The following is a 13,304-nucleotide window of genomic DNA, read 5'->3' as shown; positions in this document are numbered from 1 at the left end:
TTTAGGCGGGGTTTTTGTGTAACGGTAATAAAACCTACAACGCCATGTGATTTTTTATAAAAACCTAGTATTTCAATTAAGTTGCTAAATATTGTTTAGGCATCACGTTTGGAAATCGGATAATTTTATAACTTTTAATTTAGGTAAATTGGTGTCAAGTGTCCCATGATATTATATTATATTATATTATATTATATTATATTATATTATATTATATTATATTATATTATATTATATTATATTATATTATATTATATTATATTATATTATATTATATTATATTATATTATATTATATTATATTATTTTTTATTTTATTTTATTGTACTTAATTTTTGCTATGTTTCATCTTTCATAATAAAATTTGTATATTTAATCAATATTATGGATATGGATTAAATACCGGATGTGGCCTGTAATATGAGCAAATAATTAAATAATTTAATTTATTTTATTTAAATAATTAAAACATAAATTATTCTCCTCAAACTGAACATCATTAGTTCAGCGACTTTTAAAAATAATTAGTTATTTAATTTTTATTAAACTTTTAAGTTTATTTGAAGAAGCAATGTAAAGCCAAATGCTTGATGTTTGTAGCGTGACAAGCGACGTCAGTTGTGTTTTAGGATGGCGTACATGATAGCAATATTTAATTTGTATGAAAAAAGGAAAATTCGAAGCCTCACTTATTTTTAAAAGTCGCTATGTTTTAATTTTTTGGTCGTATTACAGGCCACACCCGGTATACAAATTAAGGGATATGGATTTAACATTATAAATGCGAAAGTGTGTGTGTTTGTATATTTGTCCGTCTTTCACGTCGAAACGGAGCGACGGATCAACGTGACTTTTGGCATAGAGATAGTATACGGGCCAGAGAGCGCAGGCTACTTTTTATCCCGGAAAAATGCACGGTTCCCGCAGTGCAGAATGCGAACTTCTAAAGAATGGAATTCGCTCCCATTGCCTACATTTTCGGATAAATACAGCCTGGCGCTCCTCAAGGCTAGAGTGAACAAGCTGTTACTGAACCAATGAGATACACCTTTGGCCTCATCTGCATTTTTCATCAGGTGAGATAGGGGTCAATCCCGGGTCAGTTTTATGTAAAAAAATAAGAATAATCTAGTTCGCGCAAGAGTGTGTCAACCCATCCGTGCAGATATAAAAACCGGCCAAGAGCGTGTCAGACACGCCCGAAATAGGGTTCCGTAGCCATTACGAAAAAATTAAGTAATACTTTTCTAAGGATTTCGTATTTTGTACGGAATATTCCAAGTTTAGGTATATTTTATACCTTAGGCTAGGTAGCTTGGTCTTAACCAAGGTAATCAGGTGTCAACAGCCACAAACAAAGAAGTTTATATATATTTTTTTTCATAATTTTTAATTTGTATAAAATTAAAAATCAATCAAATCAATCAAAATAAATCAATAAAACTAAAAAAATATAATTATATAGTAATTCATGTAAAATAAAAGGTACATAGTAAGTGAACAATTGACCCACTGTTGCTAATTTCGTTTCCTCGCCATCGAAGTGAAAAGCAGAGTGTAAAACTCGAGCATTAAACCCATTTTCCCCTCGACGTGTCTATCCACCCTCGCCATACCGGCTCGGGTGGCTATATGAACGACTTGGGTAAAATAGCTCGTTTTATGCTCTTGTTGTACAATCTACTATTTGACAATTAACATGCTGCCTGAACTGAAACTGACCCATGATGATTGAAAGTTCTAAAAGCGACAAAAAATGTGCCATGCCAGCTGGCATTGCTATCTCATAGACACGTTGAACACGAAAAAAAGGAATCTAATAATTATACTTGGTAACATAATTAACTTACAACGCATTGTTTATTGTGTGGCTATTTGGCTATTCATAATTCGGAAAACAATAAACATTTTATGAGCGCACGTCATTATAGACAAGCGAAGATTGAATTGCTTGAGTTATGAACTTATGCTGAAACAATGGCTCACCTTGACATTAACAGTTATCCGATATCGCCCACAGCGGCCGGCGCGATGCGGCCGATAACACGTCGTGTAACCTGCGCTTAGACAGTTATTAATCGGGCTTAAGCATGGCCAAAAAACTTAAAGCTTATCTCTTCACAATGGAACAAAACGTTCATCATCATGATCATATCAGCCGTAGCATGTCCACTGTTGGACATAGGCCTCCCCCATAGACTTTCAGTTGCTTTGGTTGGAAGCGGCCTTAACCAGGTCATCCGTCCATCTCGACTTTGTCATACACAAAATTAATAAGTTGCCTAGTTTGCTGGAAACCTAGGGAAAATTTTACACAAGAGGGGAAAAGGGTGAAGGTAACGGCAAAGCTCAACGTAGGACGTCCACCAACAAAATAGACTGATGACCTGGTTAAAGCCGCAGGTTAACGCTGGATGCAGGTCACTTCCAACCGATGTAACTGGAACTCTATGGGAAAGACTATGTCCAACAGTGGACGTTCTACTTCTATGATGGGGTCAAAAGAACCAAAATCATCCTCAATAAATTAAAGGGGTATAAGAAACGAGTACTATACGCTTCACTCAACCAAATCCCATATTTCTGAAACTAACACGTATCAGTATCAGGTAGAGATCAGCCCACGTGTGGTCAAATCCGGCTGCACATGACATGCGACGGGTCTGTCACCAGCCCGCGGCGGTGCGCCACACCCGTCCGGCTACTTTGTTACATGTTATCAGACCTTCGACGCGGGCCCATAATCGTGTGGATCATGGCCGTCGAGACCTCTAATAATTAATGTCTAAACAAGACGTAACCGAAGGATTTATGGTTAATTACTTATCATGGGTAGGCAGAGGTAATGTTAAAGTACCTATGCATAATCCGTCTCTACTGATTTTAAAAGTAAGGGAGAATTTATACGTAGCAATCACTTGTGCAAACTTTACTTACGTCTATTCTACTACGTCCGACTGCAGGGTACAGCAGGGCTACTACGAAACTCGAAACTGGAAAAATAGTATAAGTGTCAGAGGGACCGCACGACACGAACTTCGAGTTTCGAGTTTCATAGTAGCCCTGCTGAGGTCCTACTCCGAAATTCGAAACTCGTATTTTTAATTAGCGTCAGGGACGGTACGATACGAACTTCGGTTTTCGAATTTCGTAGTAGCCCCTCAGGCCTCCTTTCGGAAAGAGAAGGTTTTGGCGGTAGTTCCCACCCGGGCTCAGTGCGCATAGGGAACTTTACGTTAGGACAAAAAATATTTGACGGTGTCAAGGACTTCCGCAGGCTGTACCCGTAATCCAAGCGATGATGATGATGTCTTTCTGTATACTATAGATCAACTGACAGCGGCATTCGTAATAAGAGTGCTCTTTCGGTGTGTGACCGTAGCCGGCAAATATTTTTGTCTAAAAAGGTCGATGGCAAGAGACACAGTACTTAAAGCTCTTCTTTTGAATTGAAAGGTAGTAGATAGATTGGTAGGTAGATGAGCTTCAGCGGGGTTATACGGAAATGATGTCTGGTCTGAGTTTATCGAAATTCATAATACATTTGAAATTTATTACGAGCAGGGTGAAGGAAAACATCGTAAGGATACCTGTAAAATCTGCGAACAGTTTAATAGTGTCAAGTTCCCAATCCGCACTGGGGACAACGAGAGGAGGCCTGTGCTGTGCAGTCGGTCTTATATTGGCTGGGATGATGATGATGATAATGATTTTTGGTCTCAAGACTTATGAGACCCGTATTCAACTTCAGTATGCCTATCGAAGTAATTAGGCCTGTATGCAACTGTATTATAGTAAAACGACGATTTGTTGTATGCGGCTTGCATGATAGTGACGGTAGCACGTTTATTTTTTGCTTACAAAAAAAAACTTTCATATTGTTCAGTCAGCTATTTAATACGCACGCGATGATGCGTAGATAAATCGTGCGGAAGTTTGATGCGGAGCCGAGAGCGTAAGGTCAACGGCTAATTATCAATTATTCACTTTATTGCCTGCTTTTCGCAGAACTTGATTGAAGATTGAAGTTAAAACAAAAACTTTGACCTCGTAGTTAAGAACCACAGAGGAAGTAACCCATAGAGAGTTAAAATAGCATATCGGGTGTGGCCTTTAATACGAGCAAAAAATTAAAATATAGGTAGGTCGTCCTCGTCAAACAGAATAACATTAGTTCAGCGACTTTTAAAATTAGTGGAGTCTTTGAATTTTCCTTTTTTCATACAAATTAAATACTGCTATCAATGTACGCCATCCTAGAACACAATTGACGTCGCCTGTCACGCTACAAACATCAAGCATTTTGCTTTACATTGCTTCTTCGAATAAACTTAAAAGTGTAATAAAAAATAAAAAAATAAAATAATTTCAAAGTCGCTGAACTAATGTTGTTTTGTTTGAGGAGTATGATCTATGTTTTAATTATTTGCTCATATTACAGGCCACACCCGGTATAATTTGTTTGATAAAAAAATCGCCGTGATTAGGCAACAATAACGGACCACGGCCTAGCAGGACATTTGCGTTAGATAAGCATATGCTATGATCGATATTGATGGTAAATATTTAATTTTGCGTAACAAAATGAATAAAAATAGCTATAGTTTATTTAAAAATATATGTAGTAGTAAGTAATTATTTAGCTATTTCTTATAATTAAATAAATTTAGTTTTTTCCATGTAGTGGACAAAAGAAAAAAGTACAGTATGGGTGTAACATGTGCTGCGGGATTGAATAACCCGTATAACCACTCTCTTGGTTAGTTTCTCCATGCTGGGAACCAAACTTAGGCATATAATTTAAATATTGGTGTATCGAAATGTTCCTTCTAAGTGCGTAGTTCATAAAACGCTACGATAAAAAAAAACTAACAAAATAAATGCCTGTTAATTGTTACAAAAATCGTGTGCTGCAATTTTTGTTGAAATTGCAAAAAATATGTATAAACGGAATGTAAAATATTGCTGAAATGTAGATTTTAATAAGTAGGTTTGATGTCGGTAATTAAGAGCGCTTATTCCTGCTGAGCTGGCAACGTTGCATTTTTGTTAGTTTTTCTCGATTATTCCATAAAAATTAAATGAAAATTAAAAATGTTTTCTGATAGAACACTTCTAAGAAAAAGTTCGTAGTTGTCTTGCTTTCGCAACTAGCTTACTGAAGTTTACTGAAGCTAATTGAATTGAGAAAGCAAGATAAATACGAGTGAAATAAAATACGATGAAAAACATAATTCAATAATTTAGATCTGTACCTACTGCACCTAGACTGAAAACTAATTCCTAGAACTGGCATAGTCACGACCCACGAGGTATCCTTGAAAGCAACAAAGTGCTCTAGTGGCCGCGTTCTGCGAACTATCCAAGGAAAGTGCTACCGGCGGGGCGGGGCGATGCATGCCGCATATCAATCGGCGTGACTCACACAACTCTTGCGCAACATGACGGGCATTCCTTTAATTTGGGCCGCATTTGGGAAAAGTCTAGAAGCACAAATTTTTAGCCTTTTATTTTTTTTATTGAAAAAAAAGGATTATTCTCAGTTGTCCGCATCCCTTTTTTCACATTAAACTTCTGGGTGTGAACAAAAAGCCGAAATGCCTGGTATCAATTTTTTTTAAATTAATAATTTGGCCGCTGTGTAGTTAGCAATTTTAAATAAATAACAGTCAAGGGACACTTGACACTAATTTTGACCTAAGTAGTTCCAAAGTAATCAAAGCTTGTTTTATGGGCAACGGGTATACACACTTAAATAGATTGAGATACATTTTAAATACATTATTATGCACCCAACACTCGAAAACATTATATTCGTATTCTATTTTATAAAAATATTCGTCCCGACCGGGGATCGAACCTGGGATCTCAAGGTTCGTAGTCAGTTTCAGAACCACTGAACTATCCGGTTGTCCTTTAACTTTATCACTTTTGGCCCAATTTATTTAGTTGGACATGTGTTGTGACTTAGCTGTATGATTTGATGGCCTCCTATCCAGGGCTTGTTAACGTTTCCAAATTCACATTATAAGTAACGATACGTAACGGTAAAATCGTAAAAATACCTTGTACCGGTTAATAATTATAACGTTACTCGATAAATTAACATTATGGTAACGTTACCCAATTAACGTTACTGATAACGGTAATTTTTCTTAACATAGTAGCTAATAGTAGGGCTTGTTAACGTAACCCAATTCACATTTAATTATGATAACGTTAAAAAAGTAACATTACTTCAATAGAAAAATAGCAATTCTTAATTAATTTTTGATACGAATTACATACAAGCACATACATATCGTTGTGGAGTAGATTTAATAGCATAAACAAATGTTCTGATTTAGCAGAATGATGATCAGGGACGCCGCAATAACGTAAAAATGAGAAGTTATCTTTTAACGATACTTTTAAATTAGGTAACGTTAACTTTATGTGAACAGGTTACAACGTTAAATTTTTTATACCTGTAAAAATTGTAAAAGTAACGGTACATTGTTTAACGTTAATTACGATTTAACGTTAAATATTTTTGACAGGGGTAACGTTACCAATTTTTTACCGGTAGGTATTTGAAGCCCTACTCCTATCAAATCCCAAAGAACGTAGCGAACCGTGATTAAGCCCTTGAAGCACTTTTATTCATATAAAGGTAAAATGGAAATTTACGAGTAGGTAAGGTAAACGCCCGAGTGCCCGACACGCTAAAGCCCAATAGACGACACTCTGCTGTCATCTTTTTGCTACTGACAAAGATGAAGGATGCCAACTATTGGGGCAGTGACGATCACTCGTACGTTTACCTTACGCTATTTGTTCTACGAATATTTTGCAAAATCAAAAATCATCACTGGGTAGCGTGTAGGTGTAGGTACGAACATTAATTATTTAGTTTTCTTATCTAGGTTACTAATACTTGGTTAAATAATTGGCTTGGTTACATTAGCTTTTTGACAAGGTAATGTAATATTTTAATACCGGTGGTTAATGTAAATAGTTAATAATGTAGACAGCATTTTTTATCTAACTCTACTTTTAGCACCTCATAAGGTCCACGTCAAAGTGGTCACCCAAATAACATTTTAATTGACTGACAAAAGTAATAAAAAATTGGACCTTGTCAGAACAAGGTTGATCTTTATTGCTCTGTTTTATTTTTCAGTACTTATTATTTATTTTCTTTTCAACATCATTTATTAACAAACATGTGGTTCGTCAGCAATTAGTACAGCATATAAAAGGTTTTAAGCTACGAATAAAATATTTACATGTATTAGCCGCTCTATAACCCACATCTCTGTTCATATCTATAACAACAGATATAATAAGTACGTCAGTACATAGACACAGACACACATGTACAATAAGGTGCAAAAATATGTATTTGTTCATACCATTCAAAAATATGTTACCATGGCCTTATTTCGGAATTATATGTAGTTTGTGGTAGGTACAGTCAAGTGCTAAGATATCGACACGGCCAAAGTTACAAAAATGTGTATAACCGACTTTATGCACCTTAATGTTAACATTAAGGTCGTGTATATGTCGGTGGCCGATCGTAAAATCCGCCAGATCACGAAATTCCTAGGCATATCGTGAAACGCCGCCATTTCATGATATGCCTAAACGTTGGCCAGGCATATCACGATGTGCCTGAGAAATAATACGGCAGATCGATTAGAGCAACGCATTCGTCGATATTCCTAGCTCTATACCGGGCACATCGTAAAATAGTTTCTTTTATGGCTACTGGTGGCGCTGCGTATGCAATGGCGGCCGCGACCAGCTGACCGGTCGTGTTTGTTTAGCGCGTGAAAAATGTCGGCGTCGCAACAAATGATCTTTAAACCGAAACTAGTGATTGAATTCAAAATAGAAGTGCAAAAGAAGCTTTTGAACATCAGCTCCGTTCTTTTTATGTGAATCAACGTATTCTGTGCACAATGTGAAAAAACCATGGACGTCTGCCCGTATTTTAGAGGTTAGTATTTTGTTGATAAATAAAGTATTCACTAGTTGTTACTTATTTATATAGAAAAATTTAGGTACGACGAGCGAAGCGAGGAGTGGTTAGTTTTAATTGTGATCACGACGCACGAGCCGAGCGAGCGAAGCGAGCGTGCCGCGGCAGCGGCCGGCGAAGTGCTAGAACCGATTTGGCGGCGTTTCATGATATGCCTAGGAATTTCATGATCTGCCTAAACTGGCCAAATCATGACATGGCGGCGCTTCATGATATGCCTAGGAATTTCATGATCTGCCTAAACGTGACTAGGCAAATCGTTAAACGGTGAGATTTGAACGATATGGCGGATGTCCCTTAGCCAATTCATGAAATGGCGGCATTTCACGATATGCCTAGGAATTTCGTGATCTGGCGGATTTTACGATCGGCCGCCGACATATACATACATATTTTTATCAGTATGTTATATTGTGGCATTAGTAGTATCTGATTAGGAAGGTTTAATTCTGTTTCTTCTGAACTACCTCTGTACCTATTAAGAACACTGTAATTCGTTTTTTGTTTGGAATACCAACTCGTCAGGGCGCCCAAGATACAGGCACAGCCTAGTTTGGGGCCCGCTGACACTGTATTTTATGTTACACTGTTTCTGAATCAATAAAAACTTTTCAAACTCGTCAAACTTTCAAACATATTTTTGGAACTTTGGCCGTGTCGATATCTTTGCACTTGACTGTACCTACATACATTTGACGAGTTGGAAGTTCATATTTTTACAGTCAAATTTATTTAATGTCTTTATATGATCATTATATACGTAAACTACGACGACAGAACTGTAACGCTCAACAGAATCACCGTAGGTGATTTGGTAAGCCAAGCTCGTAGTATTTACTTGATTAAGTACTCCGAGGCCTTACTGTCTTTCGCATTCGGAATTAAAATCGCTTTCACTATCTCTTTCTATCAAACTGGATAGGATAAGGCTAGAAAAAGATGGTAAATGCAATCACGTGCGTGTGCGTAGAAAAACGTCTACTGATCATCTCTGGAATATGGTGCAGCCACCGACTTGAGTCCCAGTTGCTTACGCAATACAGATGTAATGCTAATAGTTTTCCATTGGGACAAGTCGAATCTCAATCAGAATACGACGGCACGGCCGGCACCCGAAGTGTCAATCAATTATTGTATTAAATGAGTGAAGTTGTCATATCCATTAAAAGAAACTTTATTATTTAGTGTCAAATGTCAAAATGAAAAATATACAGTCAGCAGCAGAAGTGGATGAGCTGTTGTGGTGCTAAGCACTCTCTTATTACATTGGCAGTGGAGTCGGTGTAGATAATTGTGAGCACGCGTAACCGCAAATCCACTCTTGCTGCTGACTGTACGATGGGTAACTATTACTTAAAATATGATGGAAAATCATAAATACGTACACTACATTTAAAAAAAAAAACAAAAATTAAACAAACATTAAACTAGGTTAACAAATGCGAACCCTAAGCTCCTTTTAAGTGAAGCACTTGTAGTTATTAGGAGGAATTCGCTCTTTCATACAAGTTGTTCTAAGGTTAATCTTTACCTTACAGGTTTTCTATAAGGTTACATCTGTACCTTTCCTTTGTTTCTTTGTATTTGATCTTAGTTTAATATATTATCGAACTAGTGAATAATCTAGTATTTTGTGCACTGTAGCAGCGGCCACTCGTCGTTGCAGGCAGCGTAATGTTATGCAACGGTTGGCAGCCTTGTGAAGGATGCGCGTGAGTGGCAGGAAAATGACCGTCGTGCATTTTCTTGCGGCGCATTTGGCCGGCTACTTCAGGGCCACAAGGAATGTAGATCAGGGGCGGAGACAATAAGTTATTTCCCCCACCTCTGCCAAAGATATGTTACTAGAGTAAAGAAGTAACCACGTAATATTTGATATCTAAAATATTCAGAGTATTGCAAGAATAGAAAATGTACTCATTTTCTCCAAAATCTAATAAATCCCTTGGCCCTAGGTACCTACTGGAAAACATACTCGTATTTAATTTATGTATTAAGCATAATAGGCATAATGCTTGAAACTTTCGTGATTTTCACTCATAACTAATTACCACACCCGGGCGGGACTTATCACTCGACTATTAACGACTCTACTTTTGACCACGGCCACTGCACTGTTAGCGTAATAATTCCCGGATGTGGTAATTAGTTATAGTAAGGTGGACCCTAATCGCATCGTGTTCGATATAAAATCATACCTATAATATCACCAGAAGCAAACTTTTGCATCAATGCACACAATTTATGAGCAAGGGGGACACTACTGTTTTAGTGGGTCTTCAAATCGTAAAGAAAGTGACACTATTGTTTATCTTGTAATTTTCTCTGTGTACCTGTTTTCTTTATCGTTTACTATTTCTGGTGTATAATAAAAAGTAATTGTATTGTATTGTATTCTACTATTTCGATAAAATCGGCTGAACTTCATTTGCTTCAATGGTGGTGAACAGCCCTTTAGTTCAGCTGTGACAGTCACAATGCAAACTTGCCGCAGAGGCACTGACTGGACATGGCCTGTGTCTAATGTCAGCTCCGGTATGCGACCTTGTGCCCTTGTGCTGTTGCGGTTCCACACTTGTTGCTCGTAAACTCTTTATTCTAATGCAAATACGCCGACAGTATACAAATTATTCGCTACACACCTAAAATAGACGAGAGACTGGCCTACTTACCGCTGGGCTTTTGAGAAACTGTCAAGAGTGATTACGACTCTTTGAGGTTCCGTATGACATATTTGGTGTTTTTGAACATAACAAGTAGTACATAAAGGAAAGAAAGGGACCTAAGCCTATTTATGGTGTCAATTCTCATTCTCTATCCTGCGGGAAATTTCAAAAATCCCTTCTGCACCTACCCTGCACCTCTATATCCTAATGGTCAATATCTGCAAAGTACATACCAAGTTTTTATAACAGCTGCAGCATGTCCAAAAAAATTGCAAGAAAAATCCTGTTCTAATTACTTATTTGAAGTCTCCAGTGAGTGCGCGAATAAGTCAGTTAATCAGTCAAGCAAGACTTTACTTGTTATTTATTTATTTATTTATTAGGAACAGTTACAAATTACAAACAGATACTATATATACGTATACAAGGTGTTAATTAAATAACTGAAAACCAGAAAGTAGTTTGCTCAGAATCGAGAGTAGAATCGATTACACTATGTTTTAAATCAGGTTGTGTTTGTGTCTTTAAATACCTTTTTTAGGGTTCCGGAGCCAAAACGGCAAAAATGGAACCCTTATAGTTTCGCCATGTCTGTCTGTCTATCTGTCTGTCCGTCCGCGGCTTTGCTCAAGGACTATCAATGCTAGAAAGCTGTAATTTTGCACGAATATATATGTAAACTAAGCCGACAAAATGGTACAATAAAAAAAATTTTTTTTTTGGGTACCTCCCATAGACTTAGTGTGGTGATTTTTTTTTCTCATCCAACCCTATAGTGTGGGGTATCGTTGGGTAGGTGTTTTAAAACCATTAGGGGTTTGTTAAGACGATTTTTTGATAGTAAGTACTTATATCAAACTTACAAGGAAAACTATAACGGCTAAGTCTGCTTGAGCTTTATTAGTAGGTTAAGAGTAAATAGCAGCCTAAGGTATAAAATATACCTTACTTGGAGGATTCCGTGATGATGATGATTCCTTAGAAAAATATGACTTAATTTTTTCGTTACTGACTTAGCAAAACACACCAACATCTTTTAAAATAATGAAGATATTAAAAAAAATCAATCAACTTACTTAAAATGAAGAATATTTTTGGGGTGTCTGAGGTTTTCAGTTATTAAAATAACACCTTGTATAGATTTACTATTATTATTCGTCATCATCATCATAGATTAGGTACTGAATAAGAAAGGGCTGAACCCTAAATGCTATTTTTCCGTAGAACTCCGGCGTTAACTTAACCGACCAGCTAATTTGAGCTTGGTTTGTAAATAGTAACTACAAAAAGAAATGATTGAAACAGAGAATATTCAAAACTGATTTCAGTATTTATTTATTTTATTTCTCAGCAGATTTTCATGCGCCAAGTAGGTACCATCAGCCAAATATGTGGTCTACCACCCTAAAGTTGATAATCGTTTGCACGTCATTAAACAATAACGCCAATAGACGTGTCCGTCAACTTGAAAATTCGACTTTAGCGACATATTCGTTTGATAGGAACTTGTTTAAAAATTGAAAGACCATTTATTTTACATATAATGTATGTACTTTTAGTTTCGAAACAAGTAACTACAAAATGAAATTATCACCTCAACAAAGAACAATTCAAAATCGATTTCAGTATTTACTTTATCTCTCAGCAGATTTTCATGCGCCAAGTAGGTACATATAGGTACGTATGTATGTAGGTACTTGTAGTTACAAAACAATGAATGAGTTTTGTCTTTGAAACAAAACTGAAATATTTTCTACTCCTTTCTATTTCATACCAGACGCAGACTAACAAGAATTTGCATCCGTTTATTACCTAGCCTTTTTTGTCTGCAATCTGTATGTATTTTAACTTTCTCAACTGCATTCATTTGTTGTAAATGGAAACCGGGTGTTGAATTTGAATAAACATACTTGAGTCGTCTTGCTGGAAATCTCTAAATCTCATAGTTATAGTTATAGTTCAGTATAGCAGTGCGAAAATGTATACCTATATAGAGCTGTCGAGCTTATATTTATCAGGTAACAATAATCTCAGAAACAACTAAACTATGACAAATCATTGCGATTAATAAACAGCAGCATTTGCAGATGGTAGGACCTTGTGCAAAGTCCGCCCGGATTGCTACCACCATCTTGCTCGCTAGTCCTGCCGTGAAATAGCAGTGCTTGCACTGTTGTGTTTCGGCGTGGAGAGTAAGACAGCCGGTGAAATTATTGGCACTTGAGGTATCCCGTCTTAGGCCTCTAGGTTGGCAACGTATCTGCAATCCCCCTGGTGTTGCAGGTATCTATGGGCGGTGGTAATCTCTTACCATCAGGAGACCAACTTGCTCGTTTGCCATCCAATCGAATAAAAAAAAACAATAGGTAAACCTAGATTTATTTTTGGCAGGCAAGTGGCAATGAAACCCGATATACATAGCCACAGATATAATCATGATGATAATTGATGAGAGGAGTTGAGATTGAGTTTAGTGGTGTACCACAGAAGAGATCTGTAACGTGTCTCTGCTCTGTGGACAAAGATGAATAGAACATGTTGATTAGGGTATTTCTAATATATGTACAAAGCCTTACACCAAACAAATGACTAATTTGAAAAAAACTATGCACT

Source organism: Choristoneura fumiferana, chromosome 20 (assembly GCF_025370935.1).
Source record: "Choristoneura fumiferana chromosome 20, NRCan_CFum_1, whole genome shotgun sequence".
In the NCBI taxonomy this organism is placed as follows: Eukaryota; Metazoa; Arthropoda; class Insecta; order Lepidoptera; family Tortricidae; genus Choristoneura; species Choristoneura fumiferana.
The sequence above is the reverse complement of the archived record's forward strand: the minus strand, read 5'-3'. Positions refer to the sequence as shown.